This window comes from Sorex araneus, chromosome 9 (assembly GCF_027595985.1).
Source record: "Sorex araneus isolate mSorAra2 chromosome 9, mSorAra2.pri, whole genome shotgun sequence".
NCBI classification, from domain to species: Eukaryota; Metazoa; Chordata; class Mammalia; order Eulipotyphla; family Soricidae; genus Sorex; species Sorex araneus.
The window spans coordinates 35,345,433-35,367,681 of NC_073310.1; the positions used below are offsets into that span (position 1 = coordinate 35,345,433).

The window sequence follows — 22,249 nt, forward strand, 5'->3', positions numbered from 1 at the left end:
TGTCTCTGGTTTTTGTCATTCTGATCAGGATGTGTCTTGGAGTATTTTTATTTTAATTTCTCTTAGCTGGTACCCTTCAGGACTCCTGAATCTGATCGCATGTGCTCTTCAGCTCTGGGAATGTCATAGCAATGATGTCTTTGACAGTTTCTTCTTCCTGTCCCTCTGAGACCCCAGTGATTCTTATGTTATTCCTCTTGTCTTTGTCCCGACTTTCTCTTGACATCTGTTGGTTCATTTTGATGCTCTTTTCGTTTTTCTGCTGTTGTTTGGAGATTCTTTGCACTTCATCTTGGAGCTCACTGATTCTGTTCTCAGCAGCTGTTGCTCTGCTGCTGAGGCCTTCCACTACCAGGCTTTTCAGATCTGTCATTTCCATTTATAATTTTGTTTGCATTTTCCACATTTCTGTCTCAAATTCTCTTGTATTTTTTTGTTGATGAATTACATTGCTTCTTTTAGCTCTTGGTATATCTCAGTAGTTCCCTTCTAAGTTCCTTGTCAGAGAGGTTGTCTAGTGCGCCATTACTGGTTTCTTCACTTCTGGGCTAGTTTCTTCACTACCTAAGCTGGTGGTCTTCTGCGTTGCTTTCCCATTGTGACCTGTGTGGCTTAGGCTTTCATGCTTACTGTCACCATTGTGTTTTTTGTGTAATATTAATTGAGGTGGGGCTAATGAATTATTGGCCTAATGTGGTTTTGGTGATCGAGGTGCCCCAGTGAAAGTTCTACCTACGAGTCTAATTAATGGTTCTTAAGGAAGATGGAGGGGAAGAATAATTCACAGTCATAGCAGTCACAGCTCTGGACACCACCCCCACATGGCAGGTACCTGGATTGGAGGAGATGAGCCATTCCTTGAAAGTTGGGTGCTAGTGGCATAGCTTGACTGGGTTCCAGTCCCTTGGAGACCTAAACTTGAAAACTGGTTTTACCTGCGCCCCAGTCCTGCGGCTCCGAACATCCTTGTGTGTCTCTTGGCCATTAGTGTTTCTTCTTTGAGGAAGCTCTGTTCATCTATTCTCCCAAATTCTTTGATGTGGTTGGATTTTTTTTATCTTGTAACTTTCTATAACTGCCTTATATATCTTTGACAGTAAACCCTAATAGGTTGAGTGGGTAAATAATTTCTCCAATTTTGTTTTGTGTGCTTTGTAACCCTCGTCATTGCTTCCTTGGAGGAGCAGAAGCTTCTTAATTTGATGTAGTGTCATTTATCTTTGTTTCAACTTGATTAGCCAGTAGTGTTTTATCCTTGAAAATGTCTTTAACTTCAATGTCATGGAGACTTCTGCTTATAGTTCTAGAGCATTCTGCCTATATTTTACTCAATGTACTTCATAGATCCCTATCTGATCTCAGAGCCTTTGATCTGCTATGAGTTGACTTTTGTGTAATGTATGAGATATATGTCCAGCCTTAATTTCTTATACATCCAGTTTTCCTAACACAATTTGTTGAATGGGCTGTCTTTATTCTATTTCATGTTCTCAGTTCCTTTGTCACAATTAGCCAACTATATATATGGGGATTTGTCTTTGGTCAAAGAGTACATCCTTATTCCAGTACCAATCTGTTTTGATAACTATGGCTTTGTAGTATAGCTTCAAGTTAGGTAATGAGATGGCCACTACCCGCCCCCACCCCACTCCAGTTTCATTTTCGTATCTGTATGGTTTTGGCTATTCTGGGTCTTTTATGATCCCATAAAAACTTTATTATTGACTATTTTAATAATTCTAATTGTTTTAAAATTTTCTTTAAGAATATTTTCTGAATTTGGACAAAGATTGCATTCATTCTATATGATAGCTTAGGTAGGATGGTCATTTTTAGAATATTGTTCCTTCCAATCAATGACCATGGAATGCTTTTTCATTTCCTAAGTTCTTTTTCAATTTCTTTCTTAACTGTTTTGAAGTTCTCATGGGATAAACCTCTCACAACTTGTGTTGATTCCTAGGCAATTATGTTTTTGGACACTGCTTTAAATATGAGTGACTTTGATCTATTTCTTTTCTGATTTGTATATATGAATGCAACTGATTTTTGTGTATTGACTTTGTAGCAGGCCACATTGCTCCATTTATTTATTGTTTCTAGGAGCATTCTTGTGAAGACTTGGGGCTTGAAGGTGTAACATCATGTCATATACAAACAGATAATTTGGCTTCTTTTTTCCCTTTCATTTTTAAAATTTTTATTTTATTTTTATAAAGTTGTTCACAGAAATTCATCATATTTAATATTTGAACACCGGGGCTGGAGCAATAGCATAACTGGTAGGGCGTTTGCCTTGCATGCAGCATACCGGGGTTCAATTCCCAGCATCCCATATGGTCCCCCTGAGCACCGCCAGGAGTAATTCCTGAGCGCAGAGCCAGCAGTAACCCCTGTGCATCGGGAGTGACCCAAAAAAGCAAAAATAAATAAATAAATCAATAATTTTTAAAAGGTAATATTTGAACACCGATCTAACCACCAGTGTATCTTCCCAGCACCATATTTCAAATATTTAAACCCCAAACCCCAAATTGTACCCCCAAAGCAGAAAGGAAACAATTTAGCATTGCTTATTATGAATAATACACTTAAAATAGTCCGATAAAGTTTCCTTAGAAGAAAGTGTGTAAAGATTGTTTTATTTCTTCCTGGAGCCATTAAGCTCTTGTATGTACTATTCTTGTTACATCAGTGGTGTAGAGTATGAAAAGTCGCTCTAGGAATTCTAAAATTTAGAATGATTATACAGCAGATTCACTCATGGGTAAGGCTGATCTGAGCCTGTTGAGAGTGGCCATGAGAATGGCAATTAAAGTTCTGGAAGTTTTTGGCTGCTTATACTCTGTTGGGTCAGTGAAGGAAATTACCTGCCTCACTCCAAGTTCCCACCGGTGAAGACTGCTTGGCATGGGGTCTGGATGTTCTATGTTAGTCTCTTCCAGGAGCTTTATTTCTGAGTCTTTGGATCATGGCTATTGATGAGGTTATATGACGCCAGGAGCAGTTTGTGGGTGTGACTGCCAAGCTACTGGTACTAAGGAGATGGGAGGAGAAGGCCCATTAAGGCTCTGAGCAAGCTTGGAGATTTCGAAATTTGGCTTCCTCTTTGGATCCCTGTGATTTTCTTTTCTTGCCTGATAGCTTTTTCTAGGACTTCTAATACAATGTTTAATTAGAATGGAGACTGGACAAACTTGCCTTGGTCTTATTTGTAGCGAGAATACTTCTCAATTTTTCACCATTAAGAATAGTATTGGATATGGGATTTTTACAGATAACCATTATTGGTTTGAAATCTTGAGGAATGTTTCTTCCACCCCTACTTTTATTGAGGATTTTTTAAAAATCACGAATGGAGGTTGGATCTTCTCAAAAGTGTTCTCTGTATCAATTGATTTGATTATATAATTTTTATATTTCCTTTTACTGGTATGGTGTATTATGTTAATTGATTTGCATATATTGAACCATCCTTGCATCCCTGGGATTAATTCCACTTGATCATGGTGTATCATTTTATTGATTATACAGTAATAAATGTACAATAATAAATATATTGTACAATCAATAAAATGATATACCATGATCAATTTGGATTTTGTTTGCTAAGATTTTGTTGAAGATTTTCGCATTGATGTTCATCAAGATTATTGGCCTGATATATTCTTCTTAGTGGTATATCTGTCAGTTTTGGGTACCAGTGTTTGATATTTTAGAAGAACTTAGGGATCAACAGCAGTGAATATTCTCTGAAGGTTGATAAAACTAATCTGCAAATTCATCTGGACCAGAAATTTTGTTCTTGAGGAGGTTTTTTTCTCTTTTTCTTTTTTTTTTAATTAGTATGAGGTACTGTTACAAACTTACAACTTTTCATGCTTGTTGTTTCAGTCATACAATGCTCAAGCACCCATCCCTCCACCAGTGCCCAATCTCCACCACCGATGATCCCAGTATCCCTCCTACCCCCCCACCCATCCCATCCCCCACACATCTCTGGGGTAGGGCATTCCCTTTTGTTCTCTCTCTCCTTTTGGGTGTTGTGGTTTGCGATAGAGGTATTGAATGGCCATTGTGTTTGATCTATAGTCCACTTTCAGTGCACATCTCCCATCCCCAGTGGGTCCTCGGATCATACTTTAGCTGGTGTTCCCTTCTCTATCTGAGCTGCCTTTTCCTCCAGCATGTGAGGCCAGTTTCCAAGCTGAGAAGCCAATATCCTGGTATTTATCTCTACTATTCTTGAGTGTAGTCTCCCACTCTGTTACTTTATATTCCACAGATGAGTGCAACCTTTCTATGTCCATCTCTCTCTTTTTGACTCATTTCACTTAGCATGATACTTTCCATGTTGATCCACTTATATGCAAAGGTCATGACTTCATCTTTTCTAACAGCTGCATAGATGTACCAAAGTTTCTTTAACCAGTCATCTGTTCTCAGGCACTCGGGTTTTTTCCAGATTCTGGCTATTATAAACAGTGCTGCAATGAATATTCGAGTGCAGATATCATTTAGACTATACTTTTTTGCTGCTACAGGATATATTCCCAGGAGTGGTATTAGCTCAATTTCTAATTTTTTGAGAAGTGTCCATACTGTTTTCCAAAAGGGCTGAACCAGTCGACACTCCCATCAGCAGTGTAGGAGAGTCCCTTTCTCCCCACATCCACACCAACAGCAGTTGCTTTTGTTCTTTTGGATGTTTACCAGTCTCTGTGGTGTGAGGTGGTATCTCATAGTTGTTTTGATCTGCATCTCTCTGATGGTTAGTGATAAATAGCATTTTTTCATGTGCCTTTTGCCATTTGTATTTCTTCCTTGAGAAAGTTTCTGTTCATTTCATCACCCCAATTTTTGATGGGGTTGGATGTTTTCTTCTTGCAGATTCCAACCAGTGCCTTGTATTTCCTTGATATCAACCCCTTATCAGATGGGTATCGGGTGAATATTCTTTCCCATTCTGCAGATTGTCTTTGTATTTTGGTCACTGTATCTTTTGTGGTGCAGAAGCTTCTTAGTTTAAGATAGTCCCATTTGTTTATCTCTGGTTCCACTTGGTTGGTCAGTGGTGTGTCATCTTTGAAGATACCATTAGCTGAAGCTAATGGTGGAGGGTTTTGCCGACCTTGTCTTCAAAGTACCTTAAGGATTCTGGTCTGACGTTGAGGTCTTTAATCCATTTTGATTTGATTTTTGTGCATGGTGTTAGATCAAGGTGCATGCAAAAACCCATGTTTTTGCATGTGGTTGTCCAGTTATGCCAGCACCATTTGTTAAAGAGGCTTTCTTTGCTCTACTTCACATTTCTTGCTCCTTTATCAAAGATTAGATGTTCATACATTTAGGATTGTATATAGGGATATGCCACTCTGTCCCATTGGTCTGCAGCTCTGCCTTTTTTCCAGTACCATGCTATATTGTTACCACTTTGTAGTAAAGTTTGAGGTTGGGGAAGTGTAGGATATCATTGGTTTGTCCCTTCTCCCTTGCCACAAAGAGTTTAGGCATATCTGATAATAATCTCTAAACAATTCTAGACTACATTGGTATGTCCTGCTCCCCTTACCACTAGAAGCTTAGGTATATCAGTCACACCCATCAAAGTGCTCCCGAGTCACTTCCATTCTTTTGTTTATCTGTAACCACTTCTACAAGTTAATCAGCTCTTCCCCTAATCAGACTCTTAATTTGTAAGGTCAGACCTTGCTAGGACAGTGAACTTTTAAATTAATATTGCCTTTTCTCCTCTTTTTATGTCTTTTGAATAGTTTACTTTAGAGCAATGTCCTTTTTGTGTGGACAAAGAAAGCAGTTGTTAATATGCTTTGGTAACATGGGATTTAATTGGCTTCGAATATTATTCACTCCTGGGCATCTGCTTTCGCTTTCTCGACTTAAGCCTCAGCTGCCCTTACTTCCTAGAACCCACAAAAGCAGGGTCCCGACGAGGGATGGGACGGACCCAGGGCAAGCGGTGAGTTATGTGCTACTCTGGCATTGAGAAGGGCCTGGCCAAAGTGCCTAATGCTTAACTATATGTTAAGAGCTTGGTCATGGACATGTCATGTCATGATCCAAAAGCAACGACAAGACTAGGACCCTGCTAGGGATAGGAAAGACTAATCTGGCCTGAGCACTGCAGTCTGAGATCCATATGACCCCACAAGAGCAATTCTATAAGCTTAATGCATCTCTTGCTATGTCCATGCAAAATGATTAATATTATGAATGCTTATATGTTAGTTGGACAAGGAGAGGAGAAACACACCCATGGGATTCCACTCTTGGGTGGGTGTCCTACTGAAAGAGAATCTGTCCTAGAAGCAGCATCCCCTGAGGGAAAGAACTTTACCCCTATTGCTTGTGACCACACCTATGTGTAAACCCCAACCCCTCATGCTGGGGGATTTAACTAGGCTGTGAGAGTGGGCTGGGGGGCGAGTCCCAGTGCGAGTTCCAGTGCGAGTTCCAGGGCCAGTCCCAGGGCCAGCCCCAGTGCCAGATCTGGAGAAGCTAGTTCAAGATCCAGATCCAGAGGAGAATGAAGTAGGATGGGGGAGGAAGAAGCAGGAGGAGAATCAGAGGAGAATGGAGATTGGACTGGAATAAACTGCAATTGAGACCAACCAGCCTGGCTCCTTTCCTTCCTTCGCCTGCCTCATCATCGCCATCAATCTCCCCAGGGTGGGGGAAGCGGTTGGAGACTACCGAATGAAGGTGGTGGGAGAGACAGCGCTGCTGCCCTGTGCCCTGTGCCCGGTGCAATGCTCCCCTCCTCGCACCCCTTCTTTTCTTTTTTGTGTTTTTACACAGGGAAGGTGATACCTCTCATCATCCTTTCCCCAAGAATTGCTTTTAGCTATTCATGGGCATTTGTTGTTCCATATGAATTTCAGGAGTGCTTGATCCATTTCTTTGAAGAATGTCATGGGTATCTTTTTAGGGATCGCATTCAATCTGTATAGTGCTTTGGGGAGTATTGCCATTTTGACAATATTAATTCTTCCTATCCATGAGCAGGGGAATGTTTCCATTTTCTCAGGTCCTTTTTTATTTTGTGGAGTAGCGTTTTGTAGTACTTGGGGAGGTTTTTAATTACTGTTCCAATCCCCTTGCTTTTAGTTGTCCTGTTTAGACTTTATACTTACTCATCATTTGGTTTTGGAAGATCACGTATTCCAGAAATCTGTCCATTTCTTCTGTTGAAGGGTATGTGCTGAAAAGGGAAGTCACATTCACTGCTGGTGGATATATTGCCTGGCTACACCCCTATGGAAAAGAGTATGAAGAGTTCTCAGAAACTTACAATTGAGTTTACATATGACCCAGCAATTCCAGATTTGGGCATCTATCCACAGAACAGAAGAACACTCATTCTAAAGGATGGATGCACACTGTTATTCATTGCAACACTCAATACAATAGCTAAGATTTGGAAACAAAGTCCAACGTTGTTAGATATTCAAAAACAGATAACTGTATCATGCAGATGTGGTATATACCCAAAGAAATATTACACAGCTTTATTTTAAAAACAATGGAATTATGCAATTCATGGCAACATGTATAGAACTGGAAGATATCATATTAAATGAATTAAGCTAGAATAAAGATAAGCACAGGATGTTATCACTTACACAAGGTATTTAGAATAATTGAATGAGGAAATGTAATGCCTTAAAGAAGGTAAGCCTAGATCATCTTTGGCCCCAGAGTATACTGAAAAGAAGGAAAGAAATTGAGGGGAAAGGAGAAGAAAAGACAGATAAGACACACTGGGGTAGGGTTGAAGGGGATTCATGTACATCAATGGTATTAAGGAATGACAGAGCTAAATATAAAAACCATGAAGTCAACAACACTAAAATCACAAGACCCAAATTTGAACAACCAGTCTTAAAAAGGTATAAGTCAAAGATGGCAGGCTGGAAATGGGAGTAAGGGGAGGCAACCTGGAACATTTGTGGTGGTGAGATCAGTGCTAGAATATTTTATGTCTAAAACTCACCTATGAATAACTTTGTAAATTATGGTGCTTTAATCTGTCACTGTCATCTCATTGCTCATCGATTTGTTCAGGCAAGCACCAGTAACGTCTCTCATTGTGAGACTTATTGTTACTGGTTTTTTTTTTTTGGCATATCCAATACACACGGGTAGCTTGCCAGGCTCTGCCGTGCAGGCTCAATAGTCTCGGTAGCTTGCCGGGCTCTCCGAGAGGGGCAGAGGAGTTGAACACGGGTTGGCTGCTTGAAAGGCGAACGCTCTACCACTGAGCTATCGCTCTGGGCTATTCCCTTCATTAAACTTGAATTTTTTATGCTCCTACCCCATTGTACGTGTGGCAATCTGGGGGAGAATTTGTGTTTTTCATCTCCTACCCCCATCTGCAAGGGACCATTCTGAGGGATTCAGGTGAGTGTTGCTCCTTTTCTTACCTAAAGAAGCAGAACTTATGCTATTTCTGGCTAGTTGTTTTGCATTCCATGGGTGGATTGCAATGCAACATTTATATTATTAGTCCTGCCTTTCCTCTAGTGGTAATTTAAGTTTCCGTGATTTCTTACTTCCAATAGTGTTGCTTAGGTTTTTTGTGGGATGTAACTGGGGATAACCAGGGCCATGCATACCCAGTCTGTGGGTTCCCTACAGAAAGCACAAATGTATGTCCTGTGAGGTGTGGAATAGGAATGTACTACATTAGCAGCTGTGAGGTTTGGAAAGTCCCAAGAAACAATTCATCCTGGATAAGCAGGCTTGATCAGAAGCTCCCATTCATGCTATGCTGTCCAGTAGGCTGTGAGGAAACATGATGTAGCAGATAGGCAGAATCTGTGAAAGTAGACCAGACCTCTGACTTGAATGGGAAAACCCCCTTAGATGTTTTAGTCTTGTTGTAGGCAGGCAACTCAGTAGTTAGTCTCTCACCGGAACTTACTGAAAAAAGTAACATAAAGACTTATGCCCAAATGTAAATTTAGTGGACATTTTTTTCTATATTTTATTATGAAGAGTCAATAAAATGGACTACAAGAGGAAAATGTGAAGGTTTGATTAAAGTTAAGGAAAATACTTTTTGATGGAAGGCCAGGAGAAATAAAAGGAAAAAGAGAGAAGAAAAAGGGAGATGAATTAGAGTTGAAGGAATGTTAATGAAGTTGGAGGGCATGCCTGACAATTTTTGAAGTCTTTGAATTTCAGAAAATTACTCTTTTCCACCTTTTCAAATATTCATTAGTTCATTGACTAGTGCTCATATTACTGAATTACATTTGAGAAGATAGGAAGTGAAAATACACAATGCTTAGCTGTTAAAAATGAGTAACAAGATATAAGGTTGAAACTGGAAAGATAACAAGAAATCTTAAACATAGAGACAAAAGTAAAAGGTGCAAAAGAAAAGTCCCCTTAAAGGAATGAGAACAGAAATAGAGAAGGAATGAAGAGCCTCACTAGAGAAGATGGTGTCAAAGAAATTTAAAAAAAAATAGAATACCATAAAAGAAAATGTGTTGGACAGATTCAACTATTATAAAGGTCAGGCAGCATAGGTCTATGACCATTTAATTCTGTTTGCTAAGACTGATGTTTAATATTTTAATGGTGATGTGATCTTTCTAGAGGACAATTCAGTAATATGACCTCAGTGCCATTTAAAATTCCAAATTCTTTAACAAAGCAGTTTTTTCTCAGAAATTTATTTTTAGAAAATAGTCAAATATTGAAATTACAAAAGTAAAAATAATTGTTAAAAATTTAAAATATTTTATAATAGTAAACTAAATAAACAGGATAAACAATAAATATCCATATGATATTATAGTATATAGTTCTGAGAAATTATGTTTCATGTAAAATTTTAAAATAGAAATATGCCATTTATGCAGAAAAGTACAAAAAATCATAATTGTACTATTCTAAGAACAATTTTTATTAAAATCTAACAAGAGTGTTAATGTTAATAATTTTTAAAGGCAAAATGTTTTCATAGTACATCTACTGCTTAATTGCCAATATTCCTACACTACTTTTCATATAACTCTTCCAACTCTCTTTATGTTCCCCTATATACTCCCCCCCACCTCTGAACCCCCCTGAACACACACACCTGCCTGGTAACCAGAGTTGTACTGTTTCAGCCAAAGTATCTGTTTTCATTGTTATTTGTCTATTTTCTTTATTGGTTTCTTTATATACTACATATAAGCAACATAATCTGGTAATTGTATTTATCCTTCTGACTATTTTGCTTCATATGACACTCTCTGGTTCCACCCAAGTTCTTGAAAAATAACATTTTGCATGTTTTATTGCTGAATAGCATTTATATATATTACATATGATTCATAAATAAGATCCTATATGTGAACATAGGATGTATATATGTATATATATATGATTTTCAATGAAATCAACGCAATGAAATGATTCCTCTCACTAGTGAAAATGACTTACAACAAAAAATATCAGAAACTGTCAGTGATAATGGATATTTATTCACTGAAGATGGGTATATAACTGGTTCAGCTTCTGTGGGAAATAACATGGGTACTTCTCAAAATTTGAAAATAAAATTATCACGATTCATAAATTCCAAACATAGATATTTTTCAAAGATGCTAAAAACATTATCTGAAAAGATATCTGATTACTTATGTTCAATTATAGTACACAATTTAACAGTTGAGATCTGGAAACAACTTAATTAACCAATGACAGATGAGTGGAAAGGGAAGTTTTGAGATAATACGTGTGTGTATTTATCACATAATAAAGCAATTTCAAATCTGGTTGTTTATTCAAAGATGACAAAAACACTAATCTAAAAAGATATATGATTAGTTATATTCACTATCGTGCATAATTAAACAGTCAAGATCAGGAAACTACCTACATACTAAATAATGTGTGTGTATGTGTGAGAGTGAGTGTTTGTGTGTTTTCTTCATTTTATTTTATTTATATATTTATTTATTTTTGCTCTTTGGGTCACACCGGCAGATGCACAGGGGTTACTCCTGGCTCTGCACTCAGGAATTACTCCTGGCAGCACTCAGGGAACCATATGGGATGCTGGGAATCGAACCCAAGTTGGCCTCATGCAAGGCAAACACCCTTCCCGCTGTACTATCTCTCCAGCCCCATGTTTTCTTCATTTTAAAATGCACTTTTGTTCTTTTCTATTTTCTTGTCTATACTTATCCTTATCCTCAAACTGGAGTGATAGTACAGTGGGTAGGGCCTTTGCTTTGCACGCAGCCGAGCCAGGTTTGATTCCTCCATCCCTCTCGGTGAGCCTGGCAAGCTACTGAGAGTATCCCATGCATGGCAGAGCCTGGCAAGCTACCCATTGGCGTATTCGATATGCCAAAAAAAGTAACAACAAGTCTCACAATGGAGACTTACTGCTGCCTGCTCGAGCAAATTGATAAACAACAGGATAACACTGCTACAATGCTACATACTTATCCTGATTCTATTCTTAATTTCTGATATTCTGCTGAGTTCCTCTATTGTTTTTTCACTTAAACTATCATATTTCTAGCTCTATAATTTTTTTTGAATTTTTCTGATATCTCATTTCCCAATGGAAGTTCTCCTCCATTAATTTCTCCATTTGCATTATCATGATTATCATCATCATCATCATCATCAGTACAGTCCTCAGTACAATTTTTGCTTATAGGAGGGATCAAAACTGGTATCTCTGGGGACTGGAGTGATAGCACAGCGGGTAGGGTGTTTGCCTTGCACACGGCCAACCTATATTCAATTCTCGGTATCCCATAAGGTCTCCTGAGCACCACCAGGAGTAATTCTTGAGTGCAGAGCCAGGAGTAACCCCTGTGCATCACTGATTGTGACCCAAAAAAGCAAACAAACAAACAAAAACCCCAAAACAAACAAACAAACAAAATCAAAACTGGTATCTCTTTGTAAGTATAGGGACAATTAAGATGAAGCTAACTGTCAAATGAACCCTTATCTGCATTAATTTTCCTATAAAACTTAGTTGTTATCAAAAATATATTGTGATTTATGTGAAATTTCTGAATGTTATGATATAATTACAGAGACTGTAACTAGTTTCTTCTTGAAATGGAAATTTAAAAACATATTTTTCTGGCAATATCTTAGGGTTGAGGCCTAATTTCCTCAACCTAATCAGAAATTTGAATAAATATCTTTGTAATGGCAGCTATTTAATCATCTTTTTCCACCCTCCAAGACACTCCAAAGATATTCCTGGGTCTTAGATGAAGGTCTGAACTGTTCCTTGAAACCTCTTCTCCTCAGGAAGTTGTGAGCTTCAGATTATATATTTGCCAGCATCATCATCACTCAAATGTGGCTTTATTGGCATTTTTGGAAAAAATTTTCATGATAATAACAACTTTAAAAAATTATCCTATGTTTGACAAGAGATACAATGCAAAAATTGGGACTTGTGTCACTGCATTTCCCCCTCATACTTTTTTTTAGGTTGACCACTGAATTGTTGAAGCAAAGTGTAGGATAACACTGGTTTGACCTTTCTCCCTTGCCAAAGGGAGCTTAGGTTATCAGGTTACACCCATCACAGTGCTCCTGAGTCACTCCCATTCCTTTGTTTATCTGCAAACTCTTCTATGTGCTCTCTTTCCCAACCAGTCTATCACCTGTATCCCCTAATCAGACTCTGTTAACTTGTATTGTAAGGTCAGATCCTTCTAAGGACACTTGACTTGTATTCACAAGTGAAATATTGCTTTTCTCCTTCTCTTATGTCCTTTTGCATAGTTTACTTTAAAGCAATATTCTTTTCATATAGACATGGGAAGACAGTTAATATTATGCTTTTGTAACTTAGAAGTTAATTGACTCCAAATAATATTCACTCCTGGGCATCTGCTTTCTTGACTTAAGCCTCAGTTGCCCTTAGTTCCCAATACACCAAAAGCAGGGTCCCAATGAGGGACTGGATGGACCCAGGGCAAGCTGTGAGCTACCCTGTCATTGAAATGGGCCAGGCCAAGGCACCATAATACTTAACTATAAGTTAAGAGCATGGTCATGGACAAATTCTGTCATGATACTAAAAATAACTAGGAGATTATGACCCTGCTAGGGTTAGGTATCTGACTTGAGCATTGTAGTCTGAGATCTATAGTGAGATGCCCCTGGGAGAGCCATCCTATAAGCTTAATGTACCTCTTACTGTATCCATACAAAATGACTAGTATTAGAAATGTTTATATTTTTGTTGGACCAAGGAAAGGAGAAACACACCCACAGGTGGTATTTCACTCTTAGGTGGGTCATCTTATTGATTGAGAATCTGTCCTAGAAGAAGCTTCCCCTGAGGGAAGGACTTTACCTCTGTTGATTGTATGAAGACACCTACATGTAATTATTAACCCCAACCCCTGGTGTTTTGGCATATACTAACACTGTAAGAGTGGGCTGAGGGAAGCAGAAGCAGGAAGGAGAAGTATGAAGCAGGATCCAAGAGGAAGATGAAGGGGATCAGGGAAGGGGTTGAGGAAGAGAAATGGAGACAAGATTGGAATAAACTGAAACTGATACCAACCAACCTAGCCCTTGTTCCTTTTAGTCGCCCCAAGGTAGGGGAAGCAGCTTGAGACCATCTAAGACGGGGGGGGGGGGGGGGGGAGGGAGGGAGAGAGAGAGAGAAAGAAGTGAGGCCTTTCGTTATTTATTTATTTGTTTGTTTATTTATTTATGTACTTATTTATTTTTTTGCTTTTTTGGGTCACACCAAGCGATGCACAGGGGTTACTCCTGGCTCTGCACTCAGGAATTACCCATGGCGGTGCTCAGGGGACCATATGGGATGCTGGGACTCGAACTCAGGTCGACTGCGTGCAAGGCAAATGCCCTACCCGCTGTGCTATCGCTCCAGCCCCTCGTAATTTATTTTTTGAATACACACAAATACATTTTTTAGTTTAAACTTTCTGGGTTTTTTTATGTCATCTGAATTGTAGTTACAAATGCCTTATAGGAAAATATGTGGAGTATTTATTTTTATAGAGACTACTTCCTTTTTCCTCTGGGATACTAGAGGAAGGTCTTGGTCTCTCAAGGTCTTGGTCTCTAGTATCGTCTTCAAGATTAAAATTTTTGATATTGATATTACTAGTGTTTTATATTCTTATGACCATTTATTAACATTAATTTATTAATCTACTACAGCTTTAGAAAACGTCTAAAAGTCTTTTATAAGTGTTTTTATGATAATGTTAGAGAGATAGTAGAGTGGGCAGGGAAATTGCTTTGCACAGAGTCAACTTGAGTTTGACCCCTGGTAAAACATATGCCCTCGAGCACTACAGGAGTAATCCTTGAGCACAGAGCCAGGAGTAATCACTGAACACTGCTGGGTGTGGCCCTCAAACAAACAAAATTATTTTACGATAAGTCCAGATCTATAGTATATGAATTAAGGAACGTTTTTCAAATGTGGCTAACCCTGCTTCAATCCTGGCAACACATATAGGTCTCTCAAAACACTTACAGAGATCCCTGAACAGAGTCAGGAGAAAGCCCTAAGCACTGCTGTGTGTAGCCCACTTCCTCAGAGAATAAAGTAGAATATGTAATTAAATAATAAAGTGTTTACAACATAACATTAAAATTTAAGACTGCATAAAATTAAAAAATGCTTTTAAATGCATTTAAAAAGTAATATAGCCATGCTATTATATATTGACTGTAAAACTGGACTGATACTAGTTATTTTTTGGCAATCTTTTCCAATTTTTCAGAAATGCTTAATTGGTACTAAGTTTAAAGACCTGTTATTTTAAAAACAAATTCTTGAGCAATATGAATTTATGAGGATAAAAGTGTTAAACATTTTAATTTTGATATAAAGGCATAGGGCCAGAGAAAGTTAAAGGATTTTTTGTGTGTTTTGTGTCACACGGCAGTGCTGATGCCTGGCTCTTTGCTCAGGGATAACTCCTGGCAGACTTGGTTGAACCCGGGTCAAATGCATACAAGAGAAACACTCTGCCCACTGTACTACTCCTCTACAGCCTGATAAAGTTCAATTTTTACTGAGCTAAGGACAATGGCTGACTCATAGAGGAGGTCAAATTTCAGCACTGCACAGGAGCATACAGTATATATGTATGCGGTATGGAAGAACAAGGATCATATTGGTCTTTTCAGCAAGTTTCTATGAGCTTTGGAAGTCAGATGAAATGAAACTTTCTTTAATTGTACTTTATTGAACTTGCCTTTTCCTGTCAGAGAGAGGCATTATTTTTCATCCTGTAAATGTGAAGTATTGGACTATATTCTCTAAATTTTTCTTAGTAGCAGACAGAACAAGGGGACCAGTTGGCTATTTTAAGAGTATAATACTTTCTCCATGACCCTGTCTCTCAACACATGAACCATTATCTACATTAAAAGGTATATTACAAGTTAGCAGGCATATTATTATAGTGTGTTAACAGGTACATTATGAGTTAAAAGGCACTGTAGCACTGTTGTTCCCCTGTTCATCGATTTGCTCTAGTGGGCACCAGTAACGTCTCCATTGTGAGACTTGTTGTTAATGTTTTTTGGCATATCAAAGATGCCATGAGTAGCTTGCCAGGCTCTGCCATGAGACCTGGATACTCTGGTAGCTTGCCAGGCTCTCCAAGAGGGACGGAGGAATCGAACTTGGTTCGGCCCCGTGCAAGGCAAACACCCTAACCGCTGTGCTATGGCTTCAGTTCAAGTTAAAAGGCACATTATAAAAATGTTATATAATGAAACATTAACAGCAACAGTATTATAAACCACCCTGCAAAAACTTATATAAAACAGAAAATAAAATGCATCTCATGGAGGGAAGCAATGTGGATGCAAAGAATCGAGGGAGGGAAGTGTGTGGTATTGGTGAAGGGTGTGGTGTTGAAATATTTAATGTCTGAAATCCAATCATGAATCACTTTGTATTTTTCACATTGACTAGATAAAAATATACATATAAAATGAATTGATGGTACATAAAGAGCAGAGTCTGAACTATTTACATAGCTGTAACAATACATGCTTGCTGATTGCTTGTCAACGAATAGCATTGGAGTCAGGATAATCTCCTATTCATTTCTGCCTGGGCACACATTTGCAACCCTCACTCTCTAAACTAAACTAGATATTAAAATCACAGTAACCTCTCATTCTATTCTTGCCTGGGAGCACATTTGCAGCCTACTGACTATACTTGATTTACCTAGGAAACTATTCTGGCTTCAGTGTTATTATTAAGGGAATGATTTTCCACATTTGTCTAAGGAAAAAATTGTGGCTTGCTGAGGAAAAATAGGACTGTGTACTTATACAGTTGTGTAATAGTACCTGAGGCACTGGAACACCAGTTTCAACCTTTCAACCTATGACATTTATTCTGATTCTGAATTATTTTTCCAGTGGAACAGTGTATCATGGCTTGATACACAAACCCTGCAGGGTTATTTCATGTCTTCTCCACAGTTATCTTCATTGTATTGGGTGGCAAAGGTACAGCATTGTGCACTATTGCTCTCTTCTTCTCGTAGCATGAGAGATATGGTAAAACACAGTCTTTTAACTTTTCTGTTGAATTTGAATAATACAAATTTCTTTAACATTATTTGTATTTAGGGTGAAAATATACAGAAATCATTTTTTTCAATATTCTCTTCTCTCTACTTTGCTTCATTTTATCTGAATCATAAGTTTTGTATTAGTACTTTTTTTCATATTGCTCTTCTTAAAATCAATACTTTATTTGAAGACTTTATTGACTATATCAAGAAATCTAATAAAATGTTAAAGTGAGAACTCTAACTACCTTCTAAATGAGCAATACTTTGTCAACTTGCTTTCACCAATATAAAATTCAACTGTGTCCTATTTTTTTTTTTTGGTTCTGGGGTCATACGTGGTGATACTCAGGGGTTACTCAGGAATTACTCCTGGCGGTGCTCAGGGGACCAGATGAGATGCTGGGAATTGAACCCAGGTCGGCCTCGTGCAAGGCATATACCCTATCCACTGTGTTATCACTTCAGCCTCTACCTGTGCCCTATCTTAATCCATTTTCTTCATCCTGCTTTTCAGACATCAGTTATTTACACATGCCTATATTTTTAAGAAGATACATATTTATCTGTTCATCATACTAGTTACCTAAGTTATATTATGTCACTTTCACAGAAGGAAATGTTAAAGCAGTAAACTTGGAGTTAAGTTTCAGGTTGGCAAATTTCTCCTCAGAGAACTCACATGTGGTTATGACACCTTCGAGAGGATATTTAGCTTGAGTTTTCTGCTGTTCATCATCTATTCACTTTTTGTCTCAGGTACAGAAACAGACATAAAATAAAATATCTTAATTAGATGACAGATTTTATCAAGAAGTATAGGAAAAAAACACAAAGAAAATTACCAATCTCAGTTAATTTCAAAGTAAATTAGAATCATTCCTTAATTAACTGCTTTTTGGAGACACATTAATTGATTAGATTTTGTTTAAGATTAAAAATAATTGAAGGTCAAAAAAAGAAAGGGGCAAGAAAGAAAAGGAAATAAAATTTAAGAAAAGGCTAAGTATTCAGGAGCTGATCACAATTGTTCTTAATGTAGAAAACCATGCATGATTGGATGTTCAGGATTCTCAGAGTAGATCCTTATAAACAGAACTGTGAGGAAAGAGAAACTCAGAAAAAAATACATTCATTTACACATATCCAATTCTGCTTGGTGTGCAAATGTGTGAATTTACAGTAGCCAAGGCATATCTAATATGCATAAGAATTAGAGTTTACTCAAAACAAAATGAGAATTCACATTTTGTTACTTCCCATTCATTCATCAGTTTATTCTGTGAAATTTTGATCCTCTATATCCAACTAAAATTGCACTTTAGAAAACTCCAATAATTCTCAAGTAGCCAAATCCAGTGCACAGCCTTATATGTTTCTCAATTCCCCTGACCCTGAAAAAGCCTCCAATACTGCACCGTTGAGAATGACAAGTAAAGAGAGGCTTCTAAAAATCTCAGGGCTAGGACAAATGGAGACATCACTGAGCCCGCTCAAGAAAATCAACAATCAATGTGATGATGATGATGATGAAGATGATACTTCAAAAGTATTTCAGAGTTGATTTTTGACCTTTATTTTTTAGTGACTCTCCTCTTCACTTTTGAGTAGAGTTTATGTACATCCTCTTACTATGTTTTTGAATGATCACTCTCTCATCTATCCTCCAAATGCTAAATTTGCTCATAGTTCAGTTCTGTATTCTCTTGACTGTGTATATACTGTCTATATACTATTTATAAACTGTCCTAATCTTTTTTTATTAGTCAGATGTTTATTTAAAATTGGAATCTGTCAACTTAGCATTTCCTACCAACTCGGGGAGCAGAAACCTTCACAGGCTTCACAATCTTTTGCTTAGGCGCTGCCTTTGTGGGAGCCTTAGCAGCAGCCATTGCTGTCATTTTAGATGCCTGCTTCGCTTTCTTTGCTTCCTTGGCAGCCCTGATAGCTTGTTCCCGTTGAGCCTTTCTAACTTAAGGTTTCTGATTCCTCTTGGCCATTATATCAGCAAGAGATGCACCAGTGATGGTCCTTTGGAACTTGACTGCCTGACGAGTTCTTTTCTTCTTAATTTCTTCCAACTATCCTTTTTTATGCTTTCTTCTGTAGAGGACAGTCCAGGTTATTTGCCGAGGATTTCTCTTGGAAAGGAATGCAGACTCGCATTTTGAATTAAGAAAGTGGAAAACCTTTTCATCGAGCCTGGCGTAGCGCCTCCCATGTCCGGGGTAGGTCTTGTACCCGCTGCAACTGCACAGCTCGACCTTCATGGCTGCAGCTCCTGGGAGGATGAAAGATGGCGAAGAGAGCAACTGTCTTAATTTTTTAACTAAAACTTTTTTCTATTCATTCTACCACAGTATCACTGTATCACATTGTCACTGTATCACTGTCATCCCGCTGATCATCAATTTGCTCAAGCGGGCGCCAGTAACGTCTCCATTTGTCCTAGTCCTGAGATTTTAGCAGCCTCTTTTTACTTGTTCTTTCCAGCGGTGCTGCATTGGAGGCTCTTTTAGGGTAAAGGGAATGAGACCCATCATTGTTACTGTATTTGGCATATTTAATATTTAATATGCCACGGAGAGCTCGCCAGGCTCTGCCATGTGGGCAGGATGCTCTTGGTACCTTGCCAGGTTCTCTGAGAGGGAGAACTAGGCTATAAGAGGTCTAATAGCCACAAATGTGGCCGTGCACTTCTGGGAGCATTGTTTTATAGTCTCTGGATCTTGGCCATTGATTGGATTACACAGAACCAGGGGACAGTTTGTGGGTGTGGCTGCCAAGCTACTGGAAATGCGGGATCTGGGTGGTGGAGGCTCAGTCCCTATTCGAGCAGGCTTGGAGATCTCAGCCCCGGGTCCCACACACCTGGGTTCCTCTGCCGGTTCCTTCATGCGTCAGGTTCATCCATATGTATGGCAGAGTCTCTTGCCCCTGGGCCTGGCTATCTTCACCAGGACCCCTCAGAGCGGGGGATTGAGTTTCCTTTCCCGCCTGAGCAGAATTCCAGCAGCTGAAAACCTCCGAAACCCAGCCACAGCCATGCAAAAGGCCCTTCTCCACACTTTCAGACAAGCCTCACGCATGAAGGAATCAGCAGAGGAACCCAGGTGTGCGGGACCTGGGGCTGAGATCTCCAAGCCTGCTTGGACTGGGCCCCCTCCACCCAGAGCCCCCATTTTCCAGTAGCTTGGGAGCCACACCCACAAACTGCCTCCTGGCACAATGCAGAGTCTCTTTCCCCCAAGTCTGGCTGTCTCCACCGGGGCCCCTCAGAGCAGGGTGGGTTGAGTTTCCCTTCCCGCCCGAGCAGAACCCTGGCAGCTGAAGACCTCCAGAACCCAGCCACAGCCATTCTACCACAATACAATAATATAATGTTATTATTTTATTCCTGTAGTGCTGCTACATCATGCTCACCACCTCAAAGTCTCAATATTTTAAAACCACTTGTAGGGTTAAGATTCCTAATATTCTGCTCCTAATTTCTATCTGAATCCTCAAAGTTCCACTGCCTACATTTTTATGTTTAATTTTGATAGTCATCTTAAACTTAACACTTTCCACTAATATTTATTCACCCCTACCTATCTTTTAATTAATTAAATTAATTTTTATGTATTTATTTTTCCCACTTACCCTCCACAACAGTATCTACTTAATAACACAAATAAAGAATGAACACACAAACACATTAAGCCAAAAGAATTAGCCTTCATTTCTTTTTTTCTCTCATGTTCACATTGAATCCATGATCAGGTTCTTAAGTTTAGAACTGTCTCATATGTGGACTCATTCATCAGCATCCACTGTAAAATCCTGGGTATTTATTTTTTAGACACATAATTAGATGGACTTTTATACTACATATAACACATATAACACTGTATGTTGCATTTTGAATGATTCTCATGAGAATGCATATTTCTCAGACTTCATTTCTAAAAGAATCAATCCAGTCTTGAAGAATGATTTGTTCTAAATTAGTTATTATGGTACACCAAACTTCACTAGAAGAAATTTCCAGGTTAACTGCATACTCAGGAATTTTCCAAAGATTAATATGCAGAAGACTGAACCATAGGCATTCTAGAAATCTAGGCCTTGCTGTTAGGTATTTTCCACTTCACTTATACTTCAGTGTAACAGAAGGTATAATATTTTCTTGAATATATTTAGAATGAATAATGTATTAAAATTAACAGTGTATTTTATCAGACTTATTACATTTGAATTGAAAGCACTTAAATTTGGAAAATATTTAAAATCTATGAGATTTCTATGCCACATTTCTTTCCAAACTTTTGAATCTGGAAGCAAAAGCTTAAGATTCTAATATTTTGGTGATATTTCTTAATCTTTTAAAATGAGTCTCTGGTGTATAAAAGTATGTGGGAAGTGTTAAAAGCTATTTTTGTTGGAAGGAAACCAAGAGCTTACTGATTTGGTTTCAGTTATTTTCTACCAAATCTTTTACTTTAAAACCACAAGAAGCAAATAAATTAAAATAAGCGTGGGCCTGAGAAAACTATGTAGTGCATATTAGTGCACATAAACCATGTTTAGTGCATATAGAGATAGTTTTATGTAGGATAACATAGCCTCTGATAGTTTAGGTTTATTGGGTAACTCCTATCACAGTGCTCCCACTCCTCTGTGTTTATTTGTAACTTCTTTCTTTGTGTTTTGTTGACTTGTAAATATTGTTTTTCTCTTCTCTTTGAGTCCTTTGCATAGTTTACTCAGAGTCATGTCCTTTTGTATGGATACAGGAAGACTTAGCAAATGCTATGCTTTTGTAACCTGGGAGTCATTTGACTCTACATGATATTTTCCTCCTGGGCATGTGTTCTCTCTAAGCCTCAGCTGCCCTTACCTCCTAGCACTCCCCAAAGCAGGTATGAACTAATAGAACAGATTAATGATAGATAACTAATTGTACCAAGATATATCAGAAATATGGCATTTCTGTAGAAATTCTTGACCAATAACTTCGCTAGGCAGGAAATAGGTGAGACAAAAAAGATCCCTGTGATCAATGCAGGATTAGTAGGGACCCTTCTATCTATTGATAATGCAATTATCAGCATAAATTTTGCTTTTCTTAAAAAAAAGTTTCCTTTGAGATTACCTCATTTTAGAAATGTGTTTCCCATAATGTATTGTTTTCATTTTTCCAGGTAACTTATAATTCTGCATTTTATATTTTCTTTTCTTACTCTCCTACTTAAACAAAGGATTGGTTCTTAATTCCCATCGTTTCTTCAACAATGCTGATAATAGATACTAAATATTTGTAGATACAATGAATGCCCCAATATATATATATGTATGTGTTTATGTATCTATACATATGGACACACATCAAGAGCATAAAAAGACTCAAAATGTGTAGTTAAGAACAATGGTGATAGTAGTAAAGACTGGATATTTTAAGGTGAGTGAAAGAGGACTGAAGTGATCCCACAGTGGGTAAGAGCATTTGCCTTGCACACAGCCGACCTGGGTTCAATCCCCGCATCCCATATAGTCCCCCAGGCACCGCCAGGAGTAATTACTGAGTGCAGAGCCAAGAGAAACCCCTGAGCACCATCTGGTGTGCCTCCCCCAACAAAAAAAGAAAAAGGAAGAAAAAAAAGAAGGTTAGTGAA

General features: G+C 38.3%; 1 pseudogene; it reads right to left on the reverse strand.

The window, feature by feature from the left end:
- Positions 1-18,346: 18,346 nt before the first annotated feature.
- Positions 18,347-18,865, reverse strand: LOC101556113 (60S ribosomal protein L24-like; annotated as a pseudogene).
- Positions 18,866-22,249: the final 3,384 nt, after the last annotated feature.